The following is a 12,028-nucleotide window of genomic DNA, read 5'->3' as shown; positions in this document are numbered from 1 at the left end:
TTGAGTTCAAGAGCAGATAACGTTCTCGCTGATGGCTCTTTTAACGATGTCCTCGGCATGGACGGCTGGCGCTGTCCCAAGCGGCGCAAACAATGTGGGATACAATGTGTATCAGAAGTGTTTCCCCTTCGTAAAGACGTTGAAGACGTCCTCAATGATCTGCTGCCACGCAAAAGTGCTTATTTCTCTTCAGTATGTCAATATTCTTACGCTCTCTTGTTGCCACTTTTTTTCCCGAGTGGACTGTTTCGTCGAGTTTCCGCGACATGCTCCGTTCAAGGTCGGTCAGCGTTGTATAAGTTGTTTACATTCTTTCAAAGGCGAGCCATCAGAACTGAGCGCGTTGCGGAATTCGCAAGTAACTGAATGCGCGATCTCCTCGGTGTTTTTCCGGACTGACTGGTGACGTCATGAAGTGGCGCTAGTCCGGCTCGCCATCCAGATATGGCGTTTAACCTGGGAAGGCTCCTTTTCATGCAAGGCACGCAGCCAGAGACTCCAAATACGTAACAGGTTCTCGTTCCTTTCACAGACTGCCGCGGAAGCTTTCTTCCTGCTAAAGATTAATTAAAATGATTAACAACAGTTGGCGCTTAGTTACTCACGTCATTGATAAAAGTACAATTATTATTCCACTATGAAAAAGCGGACATCCAAACCGAAGCATGTTAGAGCGTTAATATGTAATAGGCACTGAGTGCGAAGTCAAAGACTACGAACGTTCTGAAACCGCTCGGCATCGCTTCTCATGTCAGGATGTAGCTGTCGTTAGCAATATTGAACGCCACATGCGTAGATAACGCAAACAGTACTCATCCATCCACAAGCTGCACAATTATCGTGTGAAATAATGTTCTTCTCTCTTTTCTTTTTCATTGATTCTAAGCGGTCCATCTAGATAACCCAGTGGGATTTTTTCCTGGACACTCACCCTTCCGTGCAATGCGCTGCCGTGATGACGTATCTGTTGCTGATAAGGGATCCGCCGCAAAAGAATCTGCGTGTTTCACTTCTCATGAGGGCAGCCTGCATGATGAAAGTGTACAAGGTGCACCTTTCTTGTTCAAAAACTCTCGCTCCGAAGCGACCACACTATTTTGGAACATACAACATCCTAAAGGCCATTGTGTCAAAGAAAATTGGATAAGCTTCATTGCCCACACTTAATGAAATCGGAGCACGGAAACATTTCGTCCAAAACGATTCTCACTTCGCATGTGAGCAGTGTTCGGCAGCTAACAGTGCGGTGAGCAGCGAAGTATATTTATCAGAGTGAGTGCCTGATTTTAGCTTTTTATAATACGCTTTTGTAAAAAGAGAAAAAAAAGACGGGGACGTGAATATGTGGAAACGGCACTGCCGCCTGGTTTTCCGCTCACTTGTTTTGTTGTTGCATGTTGGACCCTTAACAATGTGCCAAGTTATGAGTAAAATTGTTCTTGAATCGGTTGCTTGGATAGGCTTTAATACTCCGACGGTCAAATTCGAATTCACTGCACAAAAGGCAACGTTCTGATGCGAAGTTGGCATGACACTGTCACTCCGAGTTCGGTTACTAATTTTAATATGCCTTCTAAACTGCATGCACCGCACCCCTCAGGTTGGCCGGTAAATATTGATTATCGAACTTTGTCAGCCAACACGGCACTTGCCACTTGCAAGGCTGAGAATTATACTGAATCTAGCACAGCGTTAAAGAGAGAGGGTTTATTGACTTGAAAAGGCAGAGAGGTTGGCGTGAAAAATATCTGGTCTGCTACTCTGCACTGGAGAACGGGAAGAGGAGAAAAAAAGAGGGTCACGATGGGGGGGGGGGTGATGAAAAAATACATAAAAAAACAAGGCACATTTTCTAACATCACAAACGCGAGGCAAGGTCCGCGTTGCTTAAAAAGCGTGTGAGCGCTCACATTGCCTGTACAATTTTCAAACTATCTGGCCAAGCGCCGAGGATCAAATCCTCCGAGAGGGGCCTGGTGTCCAAAGACTTGAAAACAGATGCAAGCATGAGTCTTTCACGTGTATATGCTGGACACACTACTAAAACGTGTTCTATAGTTTCTTGGGCGCTTAACGCTGTGCTTTAAAACTTGTTCTATAGCACAGCGTTAAGCGCCCAAGAAAGAGAAGCCGGTTTTATCCCTCCGGCACTTTTGTTCGAGTTGTTTTGCTTGAAGACCACTGGTGCGCCATATTTAACACTCAAGAAACGAGACAAAGATAAGCAGGTGAGCAGTGGCGCAGTGCCACAAGGCAGGTGCTATGGCAGGTGTTGTCAAGTCCTCCTTTAACTTTTGCATGAAAGAACACACACACACGCGCACACACACACACACGCGCGCGCGCACACACGCACACGCGCGCGCGCACACACACACACACACACACACACACACACACACACACACACACACACACACACACACACACACACACACACACACACACACACACACACACACACACACACACACACACACACACACACACACACACACACACACACACACACACACACACACACACACACACGCACACACACGCACACGCACACACACACACACACACACACGCACACACACACACACGCACACACTTTAACCTAGCAGAGCAACGCAGCAGCGAAACACATCACGCTAGCGCACATATCCGCATTTGGCCTACTTGCCCAAATGGACTGACATTCCTTTTCGCGCTTACCATCCACGGCCACTTGTTCGGTTTGACCTCGTTGCCTCCGACGATTCTATGGTCAACTGCAACCGCAGGAATACCGCATGCTGTAAGCAAAACAACGCACCACGCTTTCAGTCGACGTAGCAAAGTTGGTCAAAAGAATATGATTTCGAGCCTAATTGCTTTATATTAAGGCGAAAGCCCTTAATGGCTCATACTCGGCCATGGATCTGTCCGGCGTCCGTTACATTCAGCAACTAGATAAGAAAAAAAACTTTGTGGACGATGGGATTCGAACCACCATCCTGCGTTTCCGCAGCTGAATGTGGTAACGACTCCGCTACTTCCTGCCAACGCATATGTTGTCGTTCTTGGCTAGGACGCTGGAGAATGTTTGCGGAAAGGCGTCGAATCAGACGGATGCCTGCGAAACGCCCTCCAGTGTCTCCGGAATTTAGGATTCGTGAACAATTGTGCACTTAATCAACAACTTAATCACACATCAGTGACACAATCAGCAACACCGGGCTAAAGGCTTTCGCCTCGCCCCCCCCCCCCCCCCACCCTCACCCCTCGTGAATTTTTAGGCTTCAAGTAACTTCAGATCATATACAGTTCACCCTGTGGATTACGCTTGCTGCATGAGAAGGGTCTCTCATAAAGTTATTCATATACATATACTTGTCCTGTGCCAGCTGAATTTCACTTCTCCTGGATTTTGGCTGCTTCCGGAATCGGCTGTGTTGCCGTAACAGACTAGCAGTGTGCTCGCCGTAATACATGTTTTGTTCAACTCCATTTCTTGCTCTTGATTTCGTCTATTGATATCAATATTTCCAGTTTTTTTCTCTCATCCATGCCGCACTTTTTCTGTCCCTGTGCGAATTACTGAGCGAAAAACTGAGAGCTCTTTAGCTTAAGTGACATAGTATTGCAGGTCGTAGCTTTCGAATCAGCGTCTTCAGAAATGAGCGAAATGAGCCGACGTTACCGGCGCCAAATCATCGCTTGTTGTTGTCTTTCAGGATACACAGCCCGTTTCGCTTACGTCAGCAGAGTTGCTGCAGATTTTTGTGCTCCCTTCTGCGCCTTTGTCGCCGTGACTTCCTGTCCATTCTATTTCACTCAGAGAGCTGGTGCGTCCGGTCTCTTTCCCGCGGGTTTTTTGTCCCCATTTCGCTTGTAGGGCAACAATCGATTTCGAAACATTTTATTTTGTATTGCAAGCGCATGAGTTGCCGTTCGAGGATAATGCCAGGGGTAAGAAGAAACCGTATTTTTGTAAACGGCCGCCATGTCTCGGAAAAGTAAGGTATGAAATATAATGGCATAAAAAGCAACAAGGCCTCTACATCCAATGATCGAGCACATTTTGGCTGGAGATAGCGATGGGCTGCAAACTATTCTAGCCTCCATACTCGTCCACTCTCTCCTCTCCGGTCGCTCTCCCCCGCCCTCTTTTTCTCTCCTGGCACGAGAAAGAAGCAGACTACCTCAAGATGTTTCTCGGCCCTTTCAAAAACTATACTAGGAAACTATACATGAATGTTACCACGCCAAAGAGCAAGATTTTGATAACACGGCTTATATAATAATGTGATCCAAGCAGTAGTCGGTACAAAACGGTATCATTCTTGCTGAGTGTGTTTTCTGACCTACGCTTAGCGCAATCACTGTTCGTTGTTACTAATTGATGTGTACTAAGACTTTAATGTCTGCGGCGATAATTTACAAAAAAATATCTTGCCTAGATGACTGTCCTCAGCATGTCATTGCTGGCGTTTGATTGCTGTAACGATATCATTTCGAAACATAATTTCCTTTTTTTTTGTCTGCAAACAACGTAGGTCGGTGACAGTCGCTGCCAGCATTTTCAAGTATGCCACGACATGTTCGCATTTAATAAGAGATGAAATTGTTTACCCAGATGTGCGTGTAGGAAGTAATTGTCTATGGTCCTTCGTAATTGAGAGCATTGCACAGCCGTGTGCTTGTGCCTGTCTCGCCGGTAAGCATGCATCAACTCTATTTTTTTTCTCTCTTACACTCGTATGTTCCCAGTCCTGTGTCGCTGTCTAAAAAAATGTCACCCTGATTTAAATCTAGTCGACCGGCCTGCATTTCTCTCCCTTCAAATCTCCAACCTGTTCGCAACTGCTGAAGAGAAGGGTTGATTTTAACTGTATAATAACTTCACTTAAAACTAATATTATGAACCGCATGAACTTAGACCGAGCACCAGAACAGCTGTACAACCCCTTTTTTCCGCTAAGCGACTGATGTTCAGCGTTGCGCACTGTACGTCGAGGAGTTCGGAGTCTGTAAATGTCGCATCTCAGCCAAAATGGTATTGTGCTTGTTACACATGAACCATATTTTCAACTATTTTCCTCACGACGCGATACAGCGGAAAGGTTTTCTCTCGCGTATATGATTTGGTACTCACGAACCGGGCAGAAACGTGGAGGCCAATTAAAATGGTTAAGCTTAAGTTAAGGACAACGCAGCGAGCTATTGAAACAAAAATGATACGTTTAAAGTTAAGAGACCAAAAGCGGACCGAGTGGGTGAGGTAACAAACGTGGGTTAATGACATCCCAGTCGAAATCGAGAGGAAGAAATGGGCGTGACCAGGGCATGTAATGCGATAACCGCTGGTCCTTTCAAAATGACTATAGACACCTAATCTTATTGCGCGTTTTATTCTGTCAAATGATGAGTCAGACATAAGAACACATGGATTACCGGGTGGTTAATTGGAGAGACATGGGAGAGGCCTTTGCCCTGCAGTGGGTGTAGTAGGGCTGATGATGATGATGATGATGATGATGATTTACCTACAACCGCTAAATAATTTGCAAGTGAGTTTCTTCTCTCGCGCTATTTCGGTTTCGGCTCCAGCGACCGAACGACAACTGTGACGTCACGTTGATCTTTTCGTCACGTCATCCACTAGAAAAACTGCAATATAATCGCTGAAATGTAGTTTTAATTCACTACGACATTTAATTCGGCCTCTTCCAAGACCTGGAACGACAAAAAAATGACCTGTTATTGATTATATTACAGTTTTTCTAGTGGATCACGCGACGAAAACATCCACTTGACGTCACAGTCGTCTTTCGGTCGATAGAACCGAAACCTAAACAGCATCCAGAAGAAATTCAATTATAAAATTATTTATTTGTCGTACACGGCTACCACAGGGTGCTCCATGTACACGAATGTCTAACGCATTGCATGAAAGAAGAAAATACGTAAGCTAAAATTTGCTGTCTGTTGTCCTTTAAAGGTGACGGAGTGGTTTCAAAGAGAAGGCAAGCGTAGCAAGGGGCGGCATCAAGTTGGATGGGCGGATGAGATTAAAAAGTTTGCGAAGATACAGTGGCCGCGGCTGGCCAAGGACAGGGTTATTAATTGGAGAGATACCTGCAGGTGGAGTAGCCAGGCTCTGATGGTGGTGGGGGCGGTGGTAGGGGCATTGGTAGGGGCTTTGGTTAAGTGGGTGTAAATCAAGCCACTCCTGTGAAAGAAATTAAGAAAACCATATTCCAACTCATCTGCGGAGGAAACAAAACTAGATTTATGGGGTTTAACGTCCCAAAGCGATCCAGACTGTGAAATACGCCGTAGTGGAGGGCTCCGGATCATTATGACCGCCCGGGGTGTGCTCTGACATCGCACACTACAGGGGCCTCGTCATTTTTCCTCGATCAAAATGCGACCACCGCGGCCGGGATCGAAACCGCGTGTTTCCGGTCAGCAGCCGAGCACCATAACCACTGAGCCATCGAGGCGGTTCTAAAACTTTAAGCTGCCGTGTTATACACATAGTCGAGTTCACTTTAAATAAAGATAACATAGCACACTTAGGCTTAGCATACACACAGAGCTTTTCAGCGACCGTGGGTCACGACAACAATACGTTTTTGAACCATTATTTTCAATTTGTCAACATTGCTTTGATGCAAATAAAAGAACAAAGTTGAAACACTTGCTTTAACTTTGTCGGTGCCATCTCCGAGCCAGTTGTGCCACTCCGCGTGCACGTGTCTTGAAGTGCTCCTCGTGGCGATAACATGCACCGTGCTGTTTTTAGTCGGCCGCGGCAGGCTAGGGCTTTTCGTGTTCACCACAAACTCCGTGGGGCAGCACACGCCGATGTGGTCATTGTCCATAGCGCACGTGTATTTGAGAAACACGTCCAGACTGTTTAGGAACCCGGGCAACACGCATAGTCTGACTGGCGTACAGCAGCCCTTGGATCCGGTGGGTGTCAGGCAGGCGTGGTAGTCGGCACGGCTGTTGAACTGGGTGCAACGTTTCCGAGACCGCTGCAGCTTGTCGACGAACCTGGTGATGGCGTTCTTGTCAGTGACCGGGCCCTGTCGGTGCGGGTGAGTCGCCGAAGGGCGAGTGGGAGGGCGACCGTACTGCTCTGGACTTGGAAGGTCCAAAGACGTCGAGGTCCTTTCTTCGCGGGCTGAAAAAAAAAACAAAAAAAGAGAAAAGAAGTCGGGTGGCGCGATTTTTAAAGATTGAAGTTTGCACAGAAATTACCTTTTTGAAACAATGCAATTTATCAAAGCATGCTTGAAACCGAGCCGCGAGGAATTCAATTGTAGTTTTTCTGTTAAACGTGTTGACGCAAACTGGAAAGATGGCCTGCTTTTGAATAATTCAGTCACATTTAACTTTGCCTCAACGAGCTTAGCTCCTGTAGTGGGCAGTGTTAAACCAAGCCTTCAACCGCAGGCGCCTTGCGCTGTTTACCGTATACTATAAATAATGTATATAGTCCTCTTTGTCTCAAACTTTCGCTTAGTTTTTGCGTATCGGTCAATGCAATTCGCTTTCACCACAGCACAAAATATTGGTGTAATTATAGGGAATTAATGAAAACCAGACATCTACAATGACGCATAAATTCATCAATTTGTATTTAAATTAGGGATGTGCGAATATTCGAAATTTCGAATACAAATCGAATATGTTTGAAATTCGATTCGTATTTGAGAAATTGATATTCGAGAATTTCTGAATATTGGAAAATTCCCGAACATTCGCCAGCGATCGTACACTACGCAGGCTGTCATAAATTCTACCGTGGCAGAAGCACAATATCTGAGCAAATTAGCCGATGATCGAGCTAAATATTCCACGAAAACAATACCTATTCCCTTCCTTCTCTGCCGTTTATCACGCGGACCGATCGAATTCCGACGCCGCTACACTTGACCTCGTGCGAAATTCCGCAAGTGGGCTTTCTCACATACCACATGTGCTGCGAACAAGATGGCCGACGGCCCGCTTCGAACAATCGCAACGCGAAATCGCGCTTTTTTAATCCTTCCGTAATACGTTTCATATTTAATGCCCACGTCCGAATAATGCGTCCTATCGCCTTCATAACTCTCCGAGTGTGACCTCCGCCATCGCGTTTTGTAAATTAGCTATGCAGGAAAGCCTACTTGAGGAATTTCGCGGGAACCTCCTGAAGTGGCGCGTCGAGTTCTCACGATAGGGCAAGCGGTCCTGTAAAAATCCCGCCTATTGCATGGTCCATTGTAACCCGCGCATTAGTGGGCGCAATGGCTGGCGCGACAACGGTCGAAAGGACCCTGTCCCTAGGTCGAAAAATAGCCTGGCCGCGTAGCTTCGGCTTCTGAGCTTCGCCGCTAGTCCAATCACAGCTCCGCGCGGCTTTCGGACGCCGACTGACGCGTCGCAGGTGATTTCTTTTTCCTTTTTACAAATCGTCTCGTCCTTCTGACGCCAGTGTGTGTTCCCTGGCGCCTTTCTTGTATTTGTGTTGTTCTTCCAGAACTCCAAAACGGGCGGCTCGTCACGGGCTTACAGGCGTTAGCGCGATGGAGCCGCCTCAGTTTTTTTTTTCGAGGGGTGGGGGGGGGGGGGGGATTTTATAAATCGAAGCCTTCGGATGAACCGGGCATTTCTTCCGGTCCCTTGAACTCGGAATGAAGAGGGTTTTACTAGAGAGCATGTTATTCTTTGTTGCCAGTCTTGTCATTCTATTGATTTTGTTTTGCATGACCTTTTTAGAGTTTGGATGCTGTTATGTTGTATAATCAGGTTGTATACATTACTGTGCATATCGTGTTTTTTTTATATGGTACTCAGGCAGTCTAGTTTTGTTTAGCTTAGTACTGACCAGATATTTGATTCGATATTCGAAGCCATTTTTTCTTCATATTCGTATTCGATTCGTATTCGAAAATTTCAGTATTCGCACACTCCTAATTTAAATATCTACTTGTGTGCGTTTAACAGTTGCGCAAAGGGCAGGACTTGCGCAATGTTAGCACTGATGCAATCAAACCGGGAATTCGCCTAACATGGATGACATGACAGCTCCCGAGCACCGGTGTTTGTTTTATTCCATAATGATGGCCCGTAGTCTGAGTTTGTCCAACATTCAAGGGCAGCTCTCCCAGCGACGCACAAAGACAAGCGTTCGGAAATTCTGGAATCTGGAAGGTGATGCTTTAATGAAACCCAAAGAAGAAAGACCGCTTTTGACGGTGGTCTCACAAACAGGGTTCGGATTGATTTAGACTGGACAAGGGGGATGCAGTCGCCTCTCCTCCTAGCCGTTCTTCCATAAGCAATAAATTTTACAAGTAAATCGAAAAGCCATGCTAAAACCCAGTTTTCTGACGAAAAAATTCTAAGAAATACGTGATTCAAATAAAAAACTGCCCCCCCCCCCCCAAAAAAAAAAAAGAAAAACCCCATAAGTCCGCCCCTGCTCATCAAGGCCTACGCATTTATTTCACCACAACATGACGCTCCTTATTCTTTCGGGTGCACAAGCACTACTTGTGCGTCTGATAACACAAACCCAAACGTGTTCTTGGTGCCTTGCGTTTCATTCACTTCAGTGCGTGGCCTGCACATTTTCCTTTTTTATTTTGCAATAACGATATATGTCATCCATTAGACTGGTGACCCCGCGTCACCTGTTCAACCCACTTTATCTTGGTCATTTAAAAGTTTCGGTCGTTAAGAAGCATCTCCTACAGGTCACCCGAAGGGGAACGGAGGAGTTCCTGACTGCTAGGCTGTAACTATAGCCGCCATCGTCACGCCGTTTGTCCCGGGAGACTACCACTTAAAGACAGCGATAGCAGCTAGCTCTTGACTCGTCCCGCTGTCACAGGCGCAGCACTGCGGTTCAAGAAACTGGACCCATCTTCTGTACACGTGGGTCGCATGCTGCGTCTCCAACCGCGGCGCCATCAACGGAGTAACTGGCGGCTCACCTCCTGTTGGCTTCAGCCAGCTGGATGCAATCTCGACGGTGTGTTCCGGTTCACCCTGCCTCCTGCCGCCGTGGTCTGCAGAGTCGTAGAAGACATAGGTTTGAATTGAGATAAGACAAGATTGACGGGTAGCAACATGAAACGACGGCAATAGCCGAAGGATGGCGAAAAGAGCCAGTTTAAATGCGTTCACTGCTTACGGAACAAACACGATGACGCAGAAAGCAAAAACATGGGCTAACACGGGCCGCCCGTGTCGACCCATCTCTTTCACCTTTGATTTTTTTGTGTTGCAAACCGGCAGTAGAAATGTATCGCCTCTGGGAACGACCGGGCTGCACATCATCTGCCTGCAGATAATGCACAGGCTTGCTCAGAAGTTCCTGAACCACGTGGGTTGCTTGTCAGCCGTATAGTGAGGCACTTACAAAACACCTGAAGACTAAAAGGCATTCGAAATGGAGCACAACGGTCCTTCTCGCCGTGGAGTTGAGTTGAGTTGAGTGGTTGTAGGCTACCGGTGAGATTAGCCTTGCAGTTGCTGCCGGCAATTGCTCCACCGTAGCGACACTTAAATAGAAATCACAGAAACACTGTCCGCAAAAACCCAAATAGACACTCCTGAGGTCACCATGTGGAGGCCAAATCCGTGTCCTGCAGGTAAAGTAGAAGAAGGCGAGAAGCATCCCTTCTACTCGACTGGCTCCCGCGCGGGAAAACAATGTCCTGAAGAGAACTGTGAGTAACCCCTGCCTTCTTGAGGGATCCGAATAACACAGCCCGTTCCGCGTTGTACAAAGTACAGCACAAGAGGTAATGCTCTATGTCACCACACACAACACACGTTGAACACAATGGTGACAACGCTAGGCCAGTCTTATACATCCACGCTGGCGTACGAGCAGAATCCGTGCGAACGCGGTGCAGCAAAGTGGCTTGGTACCTTTTGAGACCCTTGGTCACACATGGCTGATGAGGAGAGCTCCACAAAGAACTGAAGTGGCACAACACCACATCTCTGAACATTTGCTTGACTTCATGAGGGACTCCATGTACTGGAATCCCGGAGAGAGATGTATGTGCGAGGTTGTCTGCTATCTCGTTGCCTAAGACACCTATGTGCGAGGGCACCCATTGAAAACGTATAGAGAAGCCTTTGCTATGTAAATTCTGCACCAAACGTAGGGATCTAAGACTCAAGGCATCAGTGGGGAACCCGTACTCTAAGCTTTGAAGGGCAGATTTTGAATCCGTAATTATGACAGTAGGTTGAGGCGTGGAGACATTTAGAGCCTCATAAGTGCCTAGGCGCTCTACTGCACCGCTGACAAGCGATATGGCCCGAACACTTTCGACTAGCGATGCTCAAACGAGAACTTTTCGTTTACTATTCCTACACCTAAAAAGTGACCGTGGTTGTACAATTTTGTTGTTTAGATTATTTGTACCGGTTATTTGAAAACTGACGCAGCACTGCGCGTCAGTCAAATGGGCCCGACAGCTATGCATGTTGGTCGTTTGCAGTGGTTACAATCGTGGCTCCGTCAGCGGAGTATAACTGGCGACGCACCTGCTGTTGGCTTCGGCCAGCTGGATGCAATCTCTACGGTGTGCTCCGGTTCGCCCTGCCTCCAGCCACCATCGAAGGGATTGGAGTCGAAAGGATTGAACTGCGGGATTGGAATGCGTTCGCGGCTTATTTGGCAATAGCTGCGACGCTCTTGACTTGCCTCTGAAATATCTGAAATCGCCTGCCCGCAAGCTGAACGGGATGGTCAGGTCCACTGTCGCCTGCCTGGTTGGTTCATTTTGGCGTCTCCCCCATAAAAATTTCGTTTCAAAGACTATCAAAATTAAATGCACTATGTAACTAGCGTTTTAAAGCACACCACGAAATAACCTCCAACGCGTTGCATCGGATGAAAAACTTCCACGTTTTTTTGGGTCTCTATCCCGGTGTATGGCTCATTTAGAAGAAAAAAAACATCTCAGGTACGGGAAAAAAAGTGAATAAAGGTATGAAACACATTATGGGGGCAGAAACTGACGTAAATACCGCTGCACTGGAG

At 46.8% G+C, this 12,028-nt stretch overlaps 1 long non-coding RNA gene across 1 annotated transcript; it reads right to left on the bottom strand.

Moving 5' to 3' along the window:
- Window positions 1-6,893: 6,893 nt before the first annotated feature.
- On the bottom strand, window positions 6,894-11,595 carry LOC144093737 (uncharacterized). The gene is made up of 3 exons (XR_013306316.1): window positions 11,530-11,595; window positions 9,960-10,034; window positions 6,894-7,159 (listed from the first exon to the last, which is right to left on the bottom strand). It is a non-coding gene; the product is annotated as an uncharacterized LOC144093737 (long non-coding RNA).
- Between the last annotated feature and the right edge of the window lie 433 nt (window positions 11,596-12,028).

This window comes from Amblyomma americanum, chromosome 6 (assembly GCF_052857255.1).
Source record: "Amblyomma americanum isolate KBUSLIRL-KWMA chromosome 6, ASM5285725v1, whole genome shotgun sequence".
NCBI lineage: Eukaryota > Metazoa > Arthropoda > Arachnida > Ixodida > Ixodidae > Amblyomma > Amblyomma americanum.
Note: the sequence above shows the minus strand (reverse complement) of the source record. Positions and strands in the feature narration are given on the sequence as shown.